This window comes from Spinacia oleracea, chromosome 6 (genome assembly GCF_020520425.1).
Source record: "Spinacia oleracea cultivar Varoflay chromosome 6, BTI_SOV_V1, whole genome shotgun sequence".
Lineage (NCBI taxonomy): Eukaryota > Viridiplantae > Streptophyta > Magnoliopsida > Caryophyllales > Amaranthaceae > Spinacia > Spinacia oleracea.
In genome coordinates, this window is record NC_079492.1 from 69,090,855 (window position 1) to 69,107,071 (window position 16,217).

Below are 16,217 nucleotides of genomic sequence, written 5' to 3' on the forward strand. Positions count from 1 at the left end.
TTGATTTACCATGAACGGGTGCCTTGAGTTCGAAGGAACAATGGGGCAATGCCGTAGAACAATTCTCTTTTTTTTTTTTTGCAAGCTTTACTGCCTTTACTACTTGTCGACGACTATGACTGTGTCTAGTGGTGTAAGAAAGTCTTTAAGTGAGTTAGTTCGCTTTAGGGAGGGTCAAGTTGAGTACTTTAGAGGTCATGGACGCTTGCGCTAGCCCCCATTCAATTGAGGCAAAGCGAACTTTTGAGTCTTGGCTAAGTGCTTAGGTGTGTGAGTGCTTCTTCTGGCAAGGGTACGTGCCCTTATTATTTTTCGATGTGTGCTCATTAATTTTGGCATCTTGATGACTTGGATTCTTCCTTTGACTTAAATTTTTCTTTCGACTTGGATTGCAAGTAATTAAATTTCAATAAGGGACTCTATTTCTTATTCTTGTTATTCTATAGGCTCTAACATTTTGCAAATTGGTTGGACCGAATCATGGATTGCCTACGTATCCGCCTTAAATAGATTTAATTTGGAATCAGGTCTTGCGTAGTTCTTAGCCTAGAAAATGGTTTCTTAGAATGCCGATTTTAAACAAGTACGTTCTGAGGTGGAAACGTATTATTTGAAACGGTAGAATAAATGAAGTGTATTATTATTTTAATCTGTTGCCTTGCCGTAAGCCAAAAATTTGTTTTATATATTTTTTTGAGTACATGTATTTTTTGGTGGTACGTATATCTGAATACGTGTTGTACCCCTCCAAGTGTTCGTTATTTTTCCCTGTATGTGCGCATAAAATGAAGAGCACTTATGGACAAAATTTGGCGAGCAGAGAGATTCAGCGCCCAGGTTGGGGCGCTAAAGATTTCGGCGCCCAGCTATGGGCGCTGAAAATGACTTATGGGCGGATCTTTTTGGGTGCGCTGAATGCTTCTGATTTTTTTTTTAAAACTAACTTTAGAAGCGCTTTTGCAAAGTTTCTTTTTTATTTATTCACATTTTATTGTTTTTTGCACTTTTCATTTGTCTTCCTTTTTTATTTGTGACTCAAGACGGCTTGAAAGATGGGTTGAATGAGATAGGATAATTTGTATAGGTATTAGTCAGGCATGAGGATTACATCTGCTAGGACTCACAATTTGTAGCCTCGTGCTAGTGTCATGAGTTTACATCAACCAAGGCCAATGAGTAGCATGGGGACGGCTCAAGGGTATATCAACATGATGTATCCAAACAAGTTATATGGTCATTATGCTAATGGTGGTGTAAGAGCAAGTTTGGGCTTTGGGAATAACGGGTATGATGCACGTGTCAATGGCCGTGCGTGGTTTGCAGTAGATAACAAGTCCAAGAACATGGACTGAGTCGAGGTAATGGTTTCTTGGGTTATGGCAATGAGAACATGGATGGGTTAAGTGAGCTGAACAGGGGCCCAGAGCGAAGGCGTCTAAGAACATAAGGATTGGAAAGGATAGACATTGTAGAACTTTATGTAGTTTTTGTGGCATGATTTGGATTGGTTGACTCAATTCTTTTCCTTTTCTTTACTTGTGTAAATTTCGCGCTTTGGGAGGTACAGGATAAGTATTCCATGGCTCGCTCTTTTCGCTCTCCCTTTTCGTTTTCTATTCTTTCTTTTGCTCGGGATTCTCCCCAACATAAATCCTTCAATCAATTTTTTTATTTGGGCTAAAAGGTAGATGGTTGTGGTCTTTGAGTAACGAGGCGAGACTGAGTGAGCCTCGTTTGGTAGGCCTATAGTGGACCTTTAACTTTAGTAGGCCTAGGGTGGACCTTTTAATTTTAGTAGGCCTAGGGTGAACCTTTTAATTGTCTTACTTTGCAAGCGTATTTAAAATGTGCAAATAGCGTAGATTCAAAATGTTATTTTTACCTTATTGAAATTTAACGAAAGAATTACATCGAAAATAATTTTTTTTGCTTCTTTTCAGATTTCAGTTTCTGGGATTTAATTGGAAGTTGTGATTTAGACTCGAACTTTCATTAATCTTTCTGATTATAACCCGTGTATGAATACAAGGAGGTGGCCTAGACTCAAAATAATGACGTGGCGTAAGCCTATAACACTTGACCAAGCGACTCTCAGACTTAGGCTAATTGGACCATAACTTTCGTTGGTTGACACTTTAGATTTTAACCCTTGGGTGTTCATTTGTCATGCGCCGTTTTGCTTTAATGTTGGCAAGGTAGTTAATTGGGGAGATCGAATTTTTATTTTTGCAAGACTAGAATCATTAGTGCGGCTTCTCTCTTAGTGTGTATTTCTTTACCCCAATGGTAGCCTTATGGTATGCCGATTTGGGTATTTTCATGGTCGGTCATGTTGCATTCATGGAAAATCTTTTAGTCCGTACTTAGTAGTATTTCAAGGAGCGAGTGACTCGAGAGGACTATGATAGTCGTGACCCAATGTGATTATAAGCCTTGGGGCCATTAATATTTCTTTGCCAATGGTAATAATACCTTAGGTTCACTTTGGGGGTTGTGCGACTATGGGGAATGATTTCCAGAATGTGACCGTTTCCATTTTGCAAATACTATAATATATTCTTTTTAGGAAAATTTGGTAATATTAATCCAACCTTTGGCCGATTTTCTTTTATTAATCCCACCTACGACATATTTTTTAATAATCCCACCTTTACTACCCGACGACTTTTATTGGGCTTAAGTGGCCGGTAATCGGTGAAAAAGTCAACGAGATGGTGATGAATTGATGATGATGACTGAATATATCGAGAGAGAGTACTGCCATGTAGAGAAATAATGCCGCTTACAACAGTTTTATGACCTGTTGGGCCCAATAAAAGTTGTTGGGTAATAAAGGTGGGATTATTAAAAAATATGTCGTAGGTGGGCTTAATAAAAGAAAATCGGTCAAAGGTTGGATTAATATTACCAAATTTTCCTTCTTTTTATTGGTGAGAGAGAGTATTGAGGCCGTGGATTCCTAGCAAGGGATGACAATTATATATGGGTGCTCATTGATTTAAATGTTAAGAAGGGAGATTCAATATGGTTTAACCTTTTAGCTTGCAGAACGACACCAAGTATTAGGACCGATTATATGGATAAGACAACTAAGACTTAGGATTTAGATTGTACTTCGGCATAACCTAGTCTAGACTCGAATTTATTTTAACATTTATTTTTCCTTGAAAACTTTATTCTTTTACAATTCTTTGCCCATGTGACATTCAAGGTTTAATTAACATGCTCGGTTTTGGTGCCGATCATTGTCGTCGTAGGAGGTCTAATAACGATACAAAGAGTTTTTTTTTTATATATAAGTCGCTTTTGGAATCGAGTGCTTTTCTTACGCCCTCGCAGCAATTTTTTTACGAACGTTTTTTTTTGCTACGTGTTATCTTTTTCGCGGGCACCGAGGCTGTTGCGCCTGACCAGAAGGCCAAACAGCAACTTCAGCGCCCAGCGTTGGGCGTGAGAAATTCTGGCGCCCAGCCAGGGGCGTTGAAAATGCGTTCCTGGCTGGTTCTCGTTTTCTGTTTGCGTCTACTTTTGTTTATGCGACTTCGATTTTGCGTGCTTGCCTAATAACGTCCTTTACGCGTTGTGCAGCGTTTGTGGGATTCGTTACAGGCCATCCCGAGCGTCGCTTATTTTTGTGGCGATCGTTCGGGTTTGCGGAACACGTATTTCGGTATAACTCTTTGGCAAATTGGTTTATGAATGTTTGGGCAATTTTTAAGGTCGTTGGTCTTTCTAGGATAGTTTGTCACACACAATCACATATTTCGCTACACATAACTAACATTCATCATGAGGCGATAATAACATGTCATGTAGTTTATGATAGGCTTCTATGGGTAGTTATTTGCGCCTGGCTTGGTACCGCTTCTATCGTAGATCCAACACATCCCCCGGTCGAGGTAGTGTCTTCAACAGACGAATTTCGCTCAAGAGGCCAACCCGCAAGTGCAAGCCAAGGGGGCATGCAGGCGAGAGGGACCTAATGAGCGAGCGATTGGGTTCGGGATAGGTGTACTACCTGCACAAGTACCGAGTGGGAAACATGCGCGGCGTATGCACCCCCTTATTGGCGAAAAAAGGTATCCTTAGTCCCAACTCCCGAGGGAGCCGAGATTCGTTATGCTGTTCTGCCCGTTCACATTAATATGCTGATTTTCAGGTCGTCCCAACTTGATGGGGAAATAAACGCGGGGTAGGATCGTTTCACCCTTCGGCTATTTTGATTACCTACAAGCACGAGTATTTCCTTCACTATCCCCAGCGGAGTCGCCACTGTGAGGGGGTCGAAAAAGCACAAGGCTAATGCGTGACCTCGTCCCTCGTGGGTGTGACGATTCTTTTTATTCAATCAAGTGTAATTGGATTTCCTGTGAGTTTACACCCAATTGACTAGTAATATAGGAGTCGCCATTCAGATTTTAACGACAATGAGAAAAAATGACAAAACCCGGTTATCGTGACATAAAGGGAGTGCAATTATGTTTGACCACGACGGCCGTAGGTTCCCTTGTGATCCCTGGTGTGGGGATCTCTCAACATACACCCGCAAGGTAGAGATTCAGGGTTCGGGGGACTGTAACTACCGAGAGGAGTACTCGCTCTTCGATAACTCCAGAGGCAGGATATCCTTACTAGCTCAGCATAAATAATTGAAGGGACATGCGTTAACTATTAAACTAATCTGAGTTGATTTTAGCAATATGCAACACATAATACTAGATCGATCGCGATTATCTGATTTAAATAGCATTAAGGGACCTAGCATGATGATCCAATTTCCCAAAGATATTATATTTGTTAGGCGTGGCAGAACAATCAGATTTAGTTAGTTTAACAGTTCATAAAAAAGGGCGAGGAAAGCAATTAAATCATCGAAAAGGGACACATTACGACGCACCCTTGAGAGGTGCGTCACGGTTCTCAGAAAACTAACCACTTTGACTTTGCTATTTCTCCTTTTTATTTAACGAATCTCAAATTATGGGACAGGATACGTTCTGTTCGATTTATGGATCGATTGCGACAGAACGCGTGAACAATTTCGCAGCGTGAGGCTTAGGCTAAGGGTTGGAGTCAATACTCAGAATATGAATTGTGTGTTGTGTGTTCTTCATGTCGGCTTTAGGGGTCTATTTATAGGAAAGAGTGGCGTAGAAAGATAGATTTTCAGGAATTTGAATACGAAACGGATTAGGAAAAGAATCCGTCCCAGGTATTTTCGGCGCCCAGCTCTGGGCGTCAAAGATTTCGGCGCCCAGGGCTGGGCGTTGAAAATAGGGTATGGCAGAATTCTTTGTCAGATTGGACTCTAGAGTACGGAATTCATTAAGAGACTTAATCCGAGTTATTTGATGCGTATCAATTTACGACGGAATGCGTCTGGGCCCTTTACGAACTCTAGGTTCGTTATGAGTTTAATTAATACGTTAACTCTTTTATCGAACTGCGATAGGAATAGAATTCCTTTCACAATTTCTATCTCTTTTAGGATTTATGTTGGAGTGCAACACCTAATTCTGACAGGTTTCTATCTTTTTATTCTTACTACTTTTAGCAACTACCCTTTACGACAGTTACTATTTTTAGCAGGTTTCCATAAATAGCAGGCTTCGGGTGAAATGAAAAGGGTGATTGAGATTCGTTATTTTATAGGAGATGCGTTGCCAAGTGGAGATTTTATGTTCTCATCATCGAACCTTCCCTTTCGGGAATGGGGACAAAAGTAGGTGTCTACATGTGCGTACTTCGAATCCTTAAGTGATTAGGATTAGATTAATTTTCTAAATTACTAGTTTTAATGGAACTCTAATTCTAATAGGGTTAGAATTCTTGAGTCCTAGTAAAATTCCAATTCCATATTCCTACTCTATAAATATGTGATGACATTCACAAATTTATGACACATAATTTTCAATCGTACATCTAGTTTTAACGATTAAAACTAAGTATATTATTTGCCATAATATCCGAAAATATTCATAGAACCTTAGGTGCAATTCTAGTTATTTAAATCTAAGGCGAATCCGAACGTGATGTGGACTATCTACGGAGGGACGACATTTGGAGTCCTAGGCTTGTTCTTGTTCGGTTCGGGCGCAGCTAGGGAGGGCACGCAACAAAGTGTATGTGTCCTAAATTATGCTAATTGTTATGTGACAATTAATTTGGATTCCTGCCTTTATGGTTTTTCCGCATGATTTAATTCATTTATATGTATCATAACCTAACATTGGTATCACGAGCCTCTAATTAATTCCATAATAATTAGTTAACATGGTTAAATTTTATGAATTTGCAATAAATTAAAGGGGTAATTAATGTACAAAATTTTGATTTTTTGTAATTAATTGCAAATTCGTGCGATTATTTAATTATATGTTCGCAGAATATTCGGCAGTTTAGTCAATAATGGTCGGAATCGTATAATTTTATAATGTATTTCGCATGTAAACGGCGTTTTAAAATTTTGACTAAAATCAATGATTTGATGCCGAACCCAGAATTCCCAAATTACTATGACTTTTCGGAGGTTTTAGTTTTTCGAATGCAAAATTTGTAAATTTTAAGATGTTAAATTAAATATTTGCGCTTCTTGTTGTTAAATCTTGAATTTTTTATTGACCTACTGTATATGTTTAACAAATTTATATGCCTAAGCTTGTTAATAATACAACCTAATTTGTAAGTGTAATTAATTTGTTGAAATTCGAATAATTTAGAATTTGATTTGATTTTCATAATTAATTGACGATTTAATTAGGTATCCATGATTAAAAACCACCATCAAAATTGTTAATTTATGATAAATTTTAAATTTTTTATGACCTAGACTTGAATCCATGATAATTGGAAATTAATTGAATAATAAATTTTCGATTTCTCGCCCTAAATTTATGAAATTAATATGATTTATTAATTTGTCTATAAATTTGAATTAATAAGTTTTAATTTTTATGTAATCGCTTATGAATTTTGCACGCACAAAGCAATGGACGCTACGTGTTACCCGTAAGGGGTGTTGTATAGTACGGGCATGCGACGACGAGCAAGGGAGCTCGTCGCCCATGCGGTACGAATGCAGCGAGCAACGGGCGTGGCATGCGCGCAAGGCAAAGGCGGCCTGGGTGTGTGTGCTGCGAGCCATGGGTGATGGGCGATGAGGCAAAGCACAAGGAGCGAGATGTTGCACGTGGGCAGCGAGGGATGTTGCGCCACAGCGCGCGCTGCCTCGCCCAGCGAGCAGACCAGAACGCGTCGAGCATAGCGGGCTGCGCGCATGCGTGGCTGGGCTGGCTGCGTATGCGTGTGGCCTGCTCGTGCATTGCCATGAGATCATTCGAGGGGGGTTGCTGCCTCGTGCACTCGACGGGGCATGGGCGCAAGCCCATGGCCTCGTCTTGATCCGATTGATGCACTTTGAATTTAATTTTGAATTTTCAGTTCGGAAACGATTTTAATTAATTTTAAAATTCGTAATTTAATTTTTTCTCGGAATTTAATTTTGAATAATCTAATTATTATAAATTTTATTTATACTAATTATTTTACTAAAATTAAAACCCTAAATAAATTTAAATTTATTTATTTAATACAACTGAAAAATAAATTAAAGGATTCAATTATTAATTTAAATGAGCTTTAAATTTTAATTAAATTTGTATGTTTCCGGTTAGACTAGGAAATACAATTTTATGTTTAAAGTTAGTAAAGCATATAAACTTATTGGTGTAAGTGGGAGCGTTTTAGTCATAAACTCTTGATTAGGTCTACATTCCTTTAAGGTCAAAACAACTTGATTAGAATTAATAAGGATTGAATAATTGGTAGATTATTGGAAGCCTTGATTAATTGCTGCAAATATTTATGTGATGCATATTATGTTCTACTAACCAGCTATGTGGGCCATTCATTGATAAATGAATGGGTGAATGGTATATATTATATATGTACTGTTTTGCAGCACTAGTAGAAAAAACCCCTGTTGCAGCCTCTTATTGCAGCGTACATGTATTAATACGCTTCAACAACCAGTCGGTCAACGCGGGTCAAACCATTTAAATGGTTGTTGCAGCGTACAATTTAATTGTTCCCTGAAAAAGTGTTTGTTGCAGCGTACATTTTAAAAGCCCCCTGCAATTGCCCGTTTTTATCGCAGCGTACATTTAAAAGCCCCTTGCAATAACCCGGATAAAAAAAAATTCGCTCCAATATTGGTTGAATACTACGGAGTAATTCAGAACAAATTAAGCATCTCAAAATTTCAGCTCTCGCGCTCAACTCCCTTCTTCTTCCCTTATCTTTCCCTGCATTGCCCCCTCAAAAAAAAAAACCAGTCCTGCGTCATCAATCTAGCTTCCTCGTCGAGTCGTCGGTGGTTCTGGCCTCCTCGCCAGTCGCCGGTGGGTCTCTTTTCTCGCCTCCTCTTCAGGTGTCGTTTTGTTCAATTTTTTTTTTGAGTTCTGTGCTTCATTAAGGTTTTGTTCAATTTGTTTGTTCAATTCGTTTTAGGGTTTGTTCTCTTCGTTTGTTCAATTCGTTTTTAGGGTTCAATTCGTTTGTTCAATTGGTTTTTAGGGTTTGTTCAATTCGTTTGTTCAATTCGTTTTTAGGGTTTGTTCATAGATAAAGATGGGGTGGTGTTGGAATTAGAGAATGGTGGTGGTGGTGGTGGTGGCGGTCGTGGTGGGGTGGAGCAGGGTAGGTGGGTTGACTGTTGTTAATTGCATTGTACGTACTATTAAAATGTGATTTTTCAAGGGCTACTTTGAGAGAAGTTGTGGTCTTTCAGGAAACCTGTCTTTCATGATTCCTTTTTCTCCTAAAAAAATGTTTTATGTATGCATCATCAAATGTTTTCATCCAGGTTTGATAATACGTGCATGAATTTCATTGATATTGTCTAAAAATAATCTTGATATGGATGAAAGGGGAGAGTACTGTTATCCTTTCTCATGTCGTGCATTTTTCTCTGAAATGATGCAGCTCTACCTAATTCAAACAGTAGTTACAGTAAGAAATTTATGGGATTAAATTTTTTATGCTTAATTATTGGGAAATTTTTCAGTGAATTTTGAGCATTTAATTTGAGAGTTAAGATTTATCAATCGGATCTTCAATTTCAAGTTGAAATATTTTTCTGGGGTTTTGAAATTTTGTTTCATGAACAAGATTTATAATAACAGTAATTATAACAACAATTTCTAGGTTTTAAAAATTTCAAATTTGTGAGACTTGAGATGTTATTCTACAGAGGTATGCGATTATGCAGATTGGTTTCTTTCCTGTTCTTGCTCTTCAGTTCACAGATTGGTAATTCTAATTCCTTTCTTATGAAATTATGGTACTTTTAAGTTTAATTTGTTGTTATTGTTGTTTTGAATTAGTAGTTTGAAAGTGTTGATTTAATCTTTTTCAAATTCATCTCATATCGGGAAATGATCTTTTGGGGTTTGGGGAATTTTCTTTTTTGGGGAGTTGGATGGTTTTGCAATAGCTGAAACCATTTTGAATAGTCAATTAATCAAAATTTGGTGTTGCTGGTGGTTGTTTCTTGGTGTTGGGGCCTGTTTATTAGAAAAGAGAGGAATATATTAGGAATTCCATTTATTGATTGGTAGGCCGAGGAGAAAGAGGAGGAATCTGGCCGAGGATGGGATTCTCTAGCATGATGTAGATGGTAGGCTCAGTATGCTGTTGAAATGGCTGTGAATACTCAGTATGCTCAGTATGCTGTGGGGTTATTCTTGCGTTATTTTGCCTTTGTGATCATGGTAGAAAACTTACAAGTTAGAGTATCTAGTTTTGATGACTCAGTAGGGATTACTGGATTAGTATCAGCCATATTTCTGGTTGTTGTCCACTATGAAGTCATGGAATCGTGATCTACCTTTCAGTTTTGCTTGTTTATATTGAATTATTGATATTAAGTTCATTGTGATGACCTGAACTTGTTTCTTCCCATGGTCTGGTTGGAGTATTTTCGGAATCTCTTATGTTGAGTATATTAATATTAAACTAGTAGTCTAGTAGTATGCATCTTTAAGATATTGAAGCTTACCGATCTTCTGTGATCATATTTTGAGAGCTAGAAGATATAAATCTTGACTGTGCTATTTCTGTTCCTTCTTCCAGCACCTTTGACAGTAAATGCTTTTACTGGAACTTATGGAATTAACTATCGTATAATTGCGGACAATATCCCAACACCAGAGAAAGTTGTTGAGCTTTTGAAAGATGCAAAGATGCGAAATGCCAGAATATTTGACTTTGATCACAGTGTGCTTCAGGCCTTCAGTGGGACCCGGGATTGAGTTAGTTGTTGGACTTCCAAACGGATACCTCAAAGACATGAGTGACAATGTAGATCATGCACTTAGTTGGGTCAAAGACAACATACAACAATTTTATCCTCAGACTCGTATTGTTGGTATTGCTGTTGGAAATGAAGTATTGGGGAATGATCAAGACCTCTCAGAAAGTCTTTTAGGTGCAGCAAAGAATATTTATAACGCAAACAAAAGTCTTCATCTTGATCATAAAATTCAAATAACAACGTCTCATAGTTTCGGTGTTTTTGATAATTCTTATCCGCCATCCAATTGCACATTCAGAGATAACGTGAAGTAACAGTTTATGGTGCCACTTTTGGACTTATTTTCAAAGACCGGGTCTCCTTTTTGTCTAAATGCTTATCCTTTCCTGACCTACATGAGTGATCCAAAACACATTGACGTAAAATATGCTCTTTTCCAGAAAAATGCTGGAATTGTTGATTCCCAAACAAAACTTCATTATGATAACCTGCTTGATGCTCAGATTGATGCAGCTTATGCTGCTCTTGAAGATGCAGGTTTTAAGAAGATGGAAGTGATAATTACTGAGACTGGTTGGGCATCTCGTGGGGATCCAAGTGAAGAAGTTGCTACTCCAGAAAATGCAAGGACCTACAATTACAATTTGCGAAAGAGACTAGCTTTGAGGAAGGGAACACCTATGAGGCCAAAAATCATGCTTAAAGCTTCTGTGTTTGCAATGTTCAATGAGGATGACAAACCTGGGCCAAATTCTGAGAGGAATTTCGGGCTTTGGAAACCTGATGGCAGCATCTCGTATGATGTGGGTTTTCCTGCATTGAAGTCATCTGCTATAGCTATATCACCCTTCTCCATAAAGGTACACATTTGATTAATTTATTTGTTTTTATTCTAGTAGTAGACTTGACTAAACTGGGCAGCTGACTGACGGTCTCCTTTGTCAAAACTTATGAAAGCGTCATCATGTTGATCTAAGATTAATGAACATTGGTTCAAGAAATAAGACGACTTCCATAATAAATTACGCAGTGTCTATTCGTTATTGTATTGCTTTTATCTCCTGCCTTTTGTGGACATATTCGTATAGGTAAGCGTTTATCATTGCTAGAGATAAGGAGTTAGTATTTACAAATCTCTTTCCTTGAATCAAGGACAAGCCTTTGTACGAGCAATGCTAGTTTACAAGTTTAGCAAACTCACTAATATATATATTAGTGGAGATGGTAAATTTATCCTTTTCTTTGTTACGTTCTGCTTCTTTGATCCATGCAATCTTCTGTCTCTATCTCTGTTTAAATAAGTCATTGGCCGGTATTGAATATGAAACACAGATAGAGTAATTAAGTTTGTTAGTGGAGAAATTGTGGCTGAGATATATTTTTATTGAGTTAGTTCTCCAATACCAGATATCAGTTTTGTGCCTCATGCAGACTTCTTTTCATGGAATTGTGGTTGGAAACGAACCCAAATATTTGGGGTCCATTCTATCCTAAAAATGACAAAATGAGCTTTTATATTGGTTTTCCCTTGTATATTTCTTTTGTGTATTTCACATTTTCCTGATAATGCAATTTCATTCTGCTCTCTGATTTCAAACTATCTCTTCCTTTCCTAATAATATATTCTATGGTTAGAACGAAAATTTCCAGAATGAACGTTATTATTTCAGTGGTAGGATTTACTTAAGAAAAGATCTGTTTTGTGTCTATTCGGTCGAGGAACACTTCCTCTATTAGCATATGATCAACTTCCAATTTTGTCATTTTTTCTGTTGTAGTGGTAAATGTCAACGATTATCTTGCTCATCGTGATGCTGAGTGGATGGGCAATGTTCATCATTTCCTTGGTCTATCAGTTGGTCTCATTCAGGTAAATTTATGTTTTTCAAATGTGAATTTGAGTTGTGCTTGTCTTTCATTAACATCTGCATTATCTTGGACGTTGGGTCATGCCTACTGTTGTTTTTTGATTTCCTGCTTTCCTGCATCTTGATTTTTATTCTCCTATTTATAAGTGTAGAAGGGAATGAAGACTGAGGAGAGGAGATCCAACTATAGATGTGATATAACTTACACCAACAATTCAGTATGTAGCATTAAGATCATTTCTCTTAGTTTTGGCTTATTGTTCATTTTTTCTCCGCTTGAAAGTCAGAAGTTATCACTTGCTCTTGTGGAAAATTCTTGATGTACTTGGTACACTGTCTTATAATTGGATTCTATCATTTTGTCCGCAACGCCATGTTTTGGAACTGAATCATGTGTGCCTCATTTTTTGCAAATTTTAGGAACTTGGTTTTGATTATCTGCTAGACATGCAACCTTACTGGAACTAGTGGAGATCTTGTGATGAGATGGTATTTCTCCAAATAATATTCTTATTACATGATAAATAGGCATAGTTTTAACTTTCTAGAACTCATTCCAATCTATATATGCACATTTAAGGCTCATTGGGTCGTTATAGGCCATATTTAGAGCAAAAACGACATTTTCGCTCCCAACTTTGAACTAAAGAACTTAAGGACTCATTTGATTATTATTACATGATTAATATGCATAGTTTTAATATTAAAACTCATTCCAATCTATGTAAGCACATTTAAGGCTCATTGGGTCGTTATAGGTCATATTTAGAGCTAAAACGACATTTCCGCTCCCAACTTTGAACTAAAGAACTTAAGGACTCATTTGATTCTTACTAGATGATTAATATGCATAGTTTTAACTTTCTTAAACTAATTCCAATATATTATTTAAGGCATAAATAATTCCAATCTCAGTAGATCGCTATAGGTCATATTTAGAGCTTAAATGACATTTACGCTCCCAACTTTGAACTAAAGAACCTAAGGACTCATTTTATTCTTATTACATGATTAATATACATAATATTAACTTTCTAAAACTCATTCCAAACTATTTATGCACATTTAAGACGCATTGGATCGTTATAGGTCATATTTAGAGCTAAAATGACATTTATGCTCCTAACTTTGAACTAAAAAACGTAAGGACTCATTTGATTCTTATTAAATGATTAATATGCATATTTTTAACTTTCTAAAACTCATTCCAATCATGATTGCACATTTAAGGCTCATTGGGTCGTTATTGGTCATATTTAGAGCTAAAATGACATTTCCGCTCCCAACTTTGAACTAAAGAACCTAAGGACTCATTTGATTCTTATTACATGATTAATATGCATTGTTTAACTTTCTAAAACTCATTCTAATCTGTGTATGCACATTTAAGGCTCATTGGGTCGTTATAGGTCATATTTAGAGCTAAAATGACATTTACGCTCCCAACTTTGAACTAAAGAACTTATGGACTCATTTTATTCTTATTACATGATTAATATGCATAGTTTGAACTTTCTTAAACTCATTCCAATATATTTATGCACATTTAAGGCTCATTGGATCGTTCTAGGTCTTATTTAGGCTAAAATGACATTTTCCTTACTCTTGACTCGTATTCTAGAGTATTAGGACATTGTCATTAGTTCCTTGAATGTTAAAATGTGATATTTAATTTGCATTTAATCTAATGCTTAATTGAAAATTTTGTTTTTGTAAAGGTCTATACTCTGAGGAATGCGCCTTATGCTAGTGAGGAAATTGATGTGGTTCGTGAGGAATGGGCTAAGTTTTTTACCAGCAAATATTGATTATTGGCCTGAGCGCGCTTGATCGAGTTGGTTTAGATGTTATAGAACAATCTTTTATATTAAAATGTATGCGTACGTTGAAATTGGAACATATATTTCAATTTACGTGCACTTTGGTTTCATGTATACAAAACAACAATTATTGCTTTTATATTTGTTATACAGGTTGCGATATTCTATTATTGTTGTGACAGGTTTCTATATTTGGTGCAAGGCAGTCTAGGTATCCCTAAACAAAATTAAAATTTTCCCGCCAAAAGTGCTTTGTTACAGCGTACATATATGTGTATGCTGTAACAAGGGTGTAAAATTTGGCAAAATTTCAAACTTGTTGCAGCGTACAAATAGATGTACCTTGCAACAGGTGGGGTCTATTACAGCGTACATGAATTTGTACGCTGCAACAAGTCAAGATTTTGGCCAAATTTTTGACACTTGTTGCAGCGTACATGCATATGTACGTTGAAAAAAAGTACTTTTTGCAGCTAACATTGTACGCTGCAACAAGTCCAGTCTTGTTGCAGGCCTCCCAGTTGCAGCATACGATGTACGCTGCAACAAGGGTCTAAAAGCCCGCTGCAACAAGGGTTTTTTCTACTAGCGCAGGTTATTGAAAGTGACTAGTATTGCCCAAATAGGATAGAAAATATGGTCTGCGTACCATTAATTTGAATGTAAAATTGGTCTAATGCACCAAAGTTTTTAATTTAAATATGGTCTGCGTACCATCAAATAGTTATAATTAGTTTAAATTATAGCTTATCCTATTTGAAGAAAATGGCGCCTCCCATGGTGAAATTCAAGACGGAGTTTCCAATTCATTTTCAAGACGGAGTTTGATATTTAAGCTTCAAGATGAAGTCGGGCCATACTAGATCACATTTATATCTTATGCATGTTTTAAGTTATTTATAGCTTTAAATATGTCTTAATTATGCATGAGATTATGGCTTGATTATGTTGCATGATTAAGGATTTTAGTTCACTTAAAATCTAACCAACATAGTAAGAGCCTTAAGTTCCAAACTTTAAAATTGAGTTAAAAGGTGTCATGCCAAAATAACACTTACTAGGATAAACCTTTACATCAATCTTAGTAATAGTTTTCCGCCTAAGCGAGGTGTTACTTATTGATCCTAAAGGGTAAGGTGCACAAATAATTGTGAGTACATGTTTGTTTTGGTGAAACTCAACGATATAAGTAAGGAGTCCTTTTATGTCGTGGAAAATAAGATAGGTTTACCTAATAAATTCTTAGACGTATCTATCAACCAAGAGTAATTTCTAGACTATTAGAAAGGCTTTGCTTACCTAAAATATTTTAGAATTGAGTCTAAATACATAATGTGCTTAATTCTTCAATGATTTAAGGATCTTGGAATCATTTTATTCACACCTGCCGGAACACATAACTTGTATAAAATGCTTAATAAATGATAAATTATGCATGTATGCTAGAATTTAACTTTATTAAGAGAAACTGTGAATGGTTATTTATTTGTTTATTCTTTTTCAATTGTAGTTTTACTATGGCAAACAACAATTCATTCAACATCCGATCAATTCTCGAAAAGGAGAAGTTGAACGGGAAAAACTTCCTTGACTGGCAAAGGAACTTGCAAATAGTTCTTATGCAGGAAGAAAAGGAGTATGTCCTGGAAGAGGCGATGCCCGAAGCCGCAGGCAACGGGGTCACTCAGGCAGCCCTCAATCGTTGGATTGATGCCAACAAAGATGTGAAACGTCTAATGCTTGCAACCATGAGTGCAGATCTACAGAAAACGTTCATCAACTCAGATGCTTTCACGATCATCAGTGAGTTAAAGAACATGTTCCAAGATCTGGCTCGAGTCGAAAGATTCGAGACTCATAGGAAAATTCTCGAGACCAAACTTAATAAAGGCGAGCCCGTAAGTCCACATGTTCTCAAAATGATTGAACTCATTGAGAATGTGAGTCCGGTGGATCAGCAATTTTCTCAGGAAATGGCTATAGACACCATCATCCATTCTCTTCATAGCGGGTATGATTAGTTCAAGCTGAACTACAGTATGAATAGTCTGGACAAAACGCTCACTGAGCTTCACGGTATGCTGAAGACCGCTGAAAAGACGCTCAAAAGTGATAAGCAAGATGTGCTTATGGTGCGTGCGGGCAAGTTCAAGAAATCTGGTAAGAAGAGGAATGCTAAGAAAGGTGGCAACAAGACCAGCCCGACTAAGCAATCTA

General features: G+C 37.0%; 1 pseudogene; it reads left to right on the forward strand.

The window, feature by feature from the left end:
* The first annotated feature begins 8,230 nt into the window (after positions 1-8,230).
* LOC110779514 (glucan endo-1,3-beta-glucosidase 11-like) lies at positions 8,231-14,170 on the forward strand (annotated as a pseudogene).
* Positions 14,171-16,217: the final 2,047 nt, after the last annotated feature.